Source organism: Colobus angolensis, unplaced genomic scaffold (genome assembly GCF_000951035.1).
Source record: "Colobus angolensis palliatus isolate OR3802 unplaced genomic scaffold, Cang.pa_1.0 Scaffold328, whole genome shotgun sequence".
Classification (NCBI taxonomy): Eukaryota; Metazoa; Chordata; class Mammalia; order Primates; family Cercopithecidae; genus Colobus; species Colobus angolensis.
The window spans coordinates 1,732,554-1,738,672 of NW_012116577.1; the positions used below are offsets into that span (position 1 = coordinate 1,732,554).

The 6,119-nt window shown below is 36.0% G+C and overlaps 1 protein-coding gene and 1 pseudogene across 6 annotated transcripts in view; one reads left to right on the top strand and one right to left on the bottom strand.

The window, feature by feature from the left end:
- PTPN13 (protein tyrosine phosphatase, non-receptor type 13 (APO-1/CD95 (Fas)-associated phosphatase)) overlaps positions 1–6,119 on the top strand; it is a 226,789-nt gene that overhangs the window by 126,219 nt on the left and 94,451 nt on the right. The gene's annotated exons all lie outside the window — the stretch shown is intronic.
- Positions 2,091–5,387, bottom strand: LOC105518702 (annotated as a pseudogene). Its single transcript, XR_001002871.1, has one exon. The product of XR_001002871.1 is annotated as a mitogen-activated protein kinase 6 pseudogene (transcript).

Sequence of the window (6,119 nt, forward strand, 5' to 3'; positions counted from 1 at the left end):
CTTTAATGAACATCCCTGTAGCTAACTCATTGCAGATAACTTTCTCCAAGCAAAATAGCCTAGGCAAAGGCAGACACTATTTAAGACATTTGATACATATTGTCAAATTACCCTTCCAAAAGTTTGTGCCAGTTTTTTCTTACTATGATCGTGCCTGTTTCTTCATATTCTTACCTATTCTGGATATTATCATTCTTTTTCAACTATTACCAACTTGAAAGGTGAAGCAATATTTTATTTGTAGTGTTAGTTTAAAATAATTCTTCAAAAGCAAAATAAATAATAGTAAACCTGGTAAAATCTAGAATGATTTTTTTCTTTCTAGTTCTGCACTAAGAAATTATATTACCCTATACTATTTTCATTTTCTGTTCTTTGCTTCAGAGAATTATCTTAAAAGCACATTTGTATGCTCTGAAGTTAATAGAATTCAAATTTCCTTAAGAAAGGAAAAAAATTTCCTTAGAGAAATTTTTTCTCTAAGGAGAAAAAACTGTTGGGTGGTGAAAATTGCGTTGAACTACAAATTGGAAGACATGTATTCTATTCCTTATGATGCTATTATATGACTTTATGTAAATTTTAAAACCTCTTTATTCCTCATTGTGCTAATTTTTAAAATGTGGAATTGGATTGTAGTTTATAAAACACTATCCAATTTTTGAAGTTTTTAGATTCCAATAAAATGTAACTGAACATATTTCAGGCAAAAGGAAGAAACTCAATAAGGTTTCATCAATTTATTACCAATATCTACATCAAAACTAAGTAATAGGTAGGATGTCATACAATATAGTGTGGGCTTCTAATATAATAATTCAGTGAGCAGCACAAATGGCACATACATATACACCCCTTTTTCCTAAACCTTAGTTTTAGAGAGCTAAGCTAGACTTTAGTTCATTCACAATTCACAAATTATAGATCATACCTTTATAGCATGCCACTGTTATATGTCATTTTGCTAAAAACCTGTTTCCTTTCTTGGGCAGTCAATTTCTAGCTATTTCAAACAAAGCATTTCTTCATCAGAGATATTCTGTGTCAGTGATTAGATAATTTGAACTACTGGTCATTAAAGGACTACATAGTGTTTTTTCTGAAAAGAGCTGGAGGTTATATTTTTGAGGCCGAAAAGGGTAGTGGGGTTTGGAAGTACAGTTTAAATTAATACTTTCCCAAAACATAAATTTTTAGGATTTTTTTTTCTTTTGGTGCAGACTCATCTTAACTTCTTCATACCCTATTGCCATAGTTGATCTTTATTAGATTCTGTGTTTCCCATGGCAGACCACTTTCATTCTTCTTTTATATATATACTTTAAGTTCTAGGGGACATGTGCACAATGTGCAGGTTTGTTACATAGGTATACATATGTCATGTTGGTTTGCTGCACCCATCAACTCGTCATTTTACATTAGGTGTTTCTCCTAATGCTATCTCACCCCCAGCTCCCCACCCCCTAAAAGGCCCTGGTGTGTGATGTTCCCCGCCCTGTGTCCAAGTGTTTTTATTGTTCAGTTCCCACCCATGAGTGATAATATGTAATGTTTGGTTTTCTGTCCTTGTGATAGTTTCCTGAGAATGATGGTTTCCAGCTTCATCCATGTCCCTGCAAAGGACATTAACTCATCCTTTTTTATAGCTGCATAGTATTCCATAGTGCATATGTGCCACATTTTCTTTATCCAGTTGGACATTTGGGTTGGTTCCAAGTCTTTGCTATCATGAATAGTGCTGTAATAAACATACGTGTGCATGTGTCTTTATAGTAGCATGATTTATAATCCTTTGGGTATAGACCCAGAATTGGGATTGTTGGGTCAAATGGTATTTCTAGTTCTAGATTCTTGAGTAATCACCACACTATCTTCCACAAAGGTTGAACTACTTTACACTCCCACCAACAGTGTAAAAGCATTCCTATTTCTCCACATCCTCTCCAGCATCTGTTGTTTTATGACTTTGTAATGATCACCATTCTAATTGGCATGAGATGGTATCTCATTGTGTTTTTGATTTTCATTTCTCTGATGACCAGTAATTATGAGCATTTTTTCATGTGTCTGTTGGCTGCATAAATGTCTTCTTTTTTTTTACATTTAACCTAATTTTATTCATGCTTGCCTTGGGATGGGGAATAGATCATTCAGTAAAAACATACAGTAAAAACAAAATGTCTTATCATGTACAACTTTCAAACTACAATAATGATGCACCTTAATTACTTCCATGCACACAAGTCTAACATTCATTTTTTTAAAAAACAAACACAATTAAGTCTTCTAGGAGCATTTTATAATAAAGTAATTCCCAATTAATTTTTCTTTGTAGATAGATCAAGCACCTCCAAAATACTAATTCCTATACACAGTGAGCACGTTACTTGAAATGAACACTTAAGTAAATTAAGTACCTGGACAGCCTTAGGATAAGCTGACATTATAGATTCAGCTAGGTAGGCAACAAACCATAGTGACAAATGGAAAAAGTGTATTTGCAAATAAGTTTTAAAAACTAAGCCAATTTTTATAATTAAATACAGAAAATTTACTGATTTGCTAAAATAAATAAGATGTGATATATTAACACTTTACTATAAAGAATGCATACCAGAACATTTATAAACAGTGAATGAGTTTTATTAAGAATAGTTTACTACAGTAAGCACTGGCTAAATAGAAGTGCATTTTGTGAAGCACTATGAGTGGTATATGTTTTGCCACATACTCTTGTTACCTTGAGGTAGATAACACATGTGTACCTAATTTGGCATTCATTTTCACTTGTTGCTGGTATCATGTATTTTAAGAAATGTGTACAGTACGAACAACTTGAAAATACTCATGAATGAAAAATGTGTTAGAAAAAAATAGCTATTTTCATGCAATTATGTACAGTCTCACTGTGTAAATTTCAAGGCAAGGTTTGTTTCCTGTAAAACAGATCATTTTTCTATGAGAGAATGTTCTTTACTTAGTGCATTTCTTTTCTCCTCCTGCGTTACAATATTTTGCTCTAGTCTTTATTTTTGTGTGCAAATGACATGCCAGTTAAAATGAAAACTATCTCACATGTAGAAAAAGAAAGTTTTGATTTTAAAAACCAATAACTCATAAAATCCTTACTAAATGACACCATCTGATTCAAGTAAAAAATGGCTTAAACACTAGTAATAAAAGAAGACAAAACACATTTCATGAAGAATACAAAGATAAATGTCTGCTGAGTATTTTAGTTCAGATGTTTCAGAATGCTGCTGTATGTTTCATGAGAATTTGAGGGGAAGATTTCATAGCAGAAGGTATTAATGTGGACTGTATTGACTTAAGTGGTGACCCAGCTGGACTGTGAAACTGTGGGATGTCTATGGACTGGAGCTGCTTGTTAAAGAGGAACTCCCCACTGTTCTTCAGAAATCCTTCCTCATGTCCTTTCTCCCCAAGCCTCCCATCTTCTACTGGCTCAGTTTCTAGCATTTCAGTATCTTCTTTCCTGCTAGAGAACTTGTCCAAGTAACTAGTGTGTTTTCCTTCTCAACTTGTTCATCCTTCCTTACCTCACAAAACTGATTTATGAGAAAGCAGTCCTCCCCATCACTCACAACTGGCTGTCCCAAGAAGAATGGTACAAGGCTTCTAATTGAGCCAGATTTGTCATTCCTTTTTCCTGTTTTTCTCAGCTTACTGACTTTGATATCAAACTTTTCAATTCTAGTTGGGACACTGAGCTATTCAAGTCATTTAATTTATCAACATCAGCAGGCTCATCCTGGGAACTAAGTTGAATAGTTCCTGCAATAAAGGAATCAAATTCAAATCCCTGATTCTTTTCCCTTTCTTTTCCAGCCATTTGCTGTGATGCTTCCTCTAGTGCTATCTGGGCTTTAACCAATGCATTCCTTTCACATTTTGATTTGCCTTTCTTATCAGATTTTTCTTTGCTTTGTTCTTTCCAATTGGAAAGATCTATAATAAGCTTGGGTTCATAGTAATGGTTAACTTCACTCTCTCTCCAAACTAAGTTATCTAAATATGATGATGAGCTCTTTTTGTAGTTACAAGTATGGCTACACTCCAGATAACAATATTTGTTTTCATGATGATCTGAGTATTGCCAACAAGCCTCAGTAGAGTAATTGGTATCAAAAGCAGGATCCTTCAGATACTTTTCCCGATCTCCCTCCAAATATTTTCAGGGATCATCTTGTACTTCTTCTTCATCAGTGACATCGGGCAGAGCTCTTGGATCAAGCTGAACTTCATCAATATCAAAGTTGTTATGTATAGGCCAATCACGCTCTGAAAACTGACAATCATGGTACCTTTCCCAGTTATAAATGTGACTGTGAGTTTCATCCATAAGCAAAATATCATCAACTTCATCTTCAATATGAAAAGGATGGCTTGAAATTGGCTCATCCATTGGAAAAGAATATATGCTCATGTAAGGATGGGAGAGCGCTTCTTCTGCTGTTAACCGATCCATGGGGCTAAATATCAAAATTTGTTCCAGGAAATCCAGTGCTTCTCGACTGATTCCTGGAAGCAGCTGAGTTAAAGGTTTGTGTGACTCAGTCATGTCATTTCTAATGTAAACTGGAATTATGCTGAGAAGCTCCTGATGATCTTCCTCATGTACAACAGGAATAGATTCTAAAATGAGCTGCATCTGTTCAAGTTCATGTGCACGTGCAAAAAGGTTTTACCAGTCAGCATTTCAGCAAAGAATGCAGCCTGCAGCCCACATGTCAATGGCTTTAGTGTAATTATTAGGAGAAAGTAAAAGATGTGGAGATCTGTACCATTTAGTAACCAATCAGAAAGATGACCCTTTTGGGAATAATGAGGATCCATGATCCATGCAAGACCAAAGTCACCTATCTTCAGCACCAAGTCTTCAGTATTGATGAAAAAATTAGCTGGTTTGAGATCTCTGTGCAGTACATTTGCAGAATGAATATACTTGAGCCCCCGTAGCAGCTGATACATGAACAGCCTGGCATGCTCTTCCAGTACAGGGCCCTGCTCCAGCACATTAGCCAAGTCTGTCTCCATGTACTCCTGAGCAATGTAAACACTGTTCAGTTCCGTAAGAGAGCCCACATCGTCTGTTAATTGGCTTCCACTGGGACCAAGAATTTCAAACACTTTCACAGTGTTATTATAGTCAAGTCTTCTAATAATTTTGATTTCACGTAGAGCATGTTTGATACTCTAGGGATCAGTAAGGGCAGTTTTCTTGATGGCTACTCTTCTGTCACAGTCATTGTCTACAGCAGAAGAAACCAAGCCATTGCCTTCACAACCAATTGTTTTAAGTCCATACACTTAGAACCCAGATCAAAACCATGAATCTTCATGAGACTTTCAAATTTCTCTGCCATTTTGAAACCCTTACTATTGCCTTTTCCCTTCTAATTGAACTTGTGTAAACAAGGAGGAAAACTGGTATCAAAAGGAAACATCTTTCAAAAAGGGAGAAGAAAAATAATTATGCTTCCACAGCAAGATGGTTTCTTGATGTTCATTGCATATGCCAGACAGGCCTGTTGAGTTCCCCTTAGATTTAAAGCTCAAAAAGCTCTACTCATATTGAGAATTAAAAAGATTGCAGTACTCATAGCTCAAGAAAGGGGCAGCAACTCTGCAGACATTTAAAGAAAACAAGAAACTCAAACGGAATGAAATGACATACTGTACACTCAAATTACCTTGCTAAACGATTTAACATTTAACAAAAATGTGAATAAATATGCACACAACAGGCTTCTATGAACATTCTCCTCACAGTGAAGATACATTCAGTGTTGGATTGGTCCTGAGCAGCATCATTCTAAGGTGCTGATAAGCACTATTTCTGTTTTGCTTCTTTTCTTCCTTTGTTGCTATATATTTATTTCAACAGGAAGCCGTGGCAGTTGTTGGTTAAAGAAGATGTCTTTTGTTCGTGATCAGGTGGCTCCAGCTCACCACAATCACAATCAAAGCTCTCATCCATCTTACTCTGATACAACGAAACTTCTCTGACTCATCCAGAGTGTGGGGCTTGCTGAGAGCCCCTAGTGTCGGCTCAGGTCTCCAGCTGTGCTGGCGGCAGCGGCGTCTCCGAGGCTCTC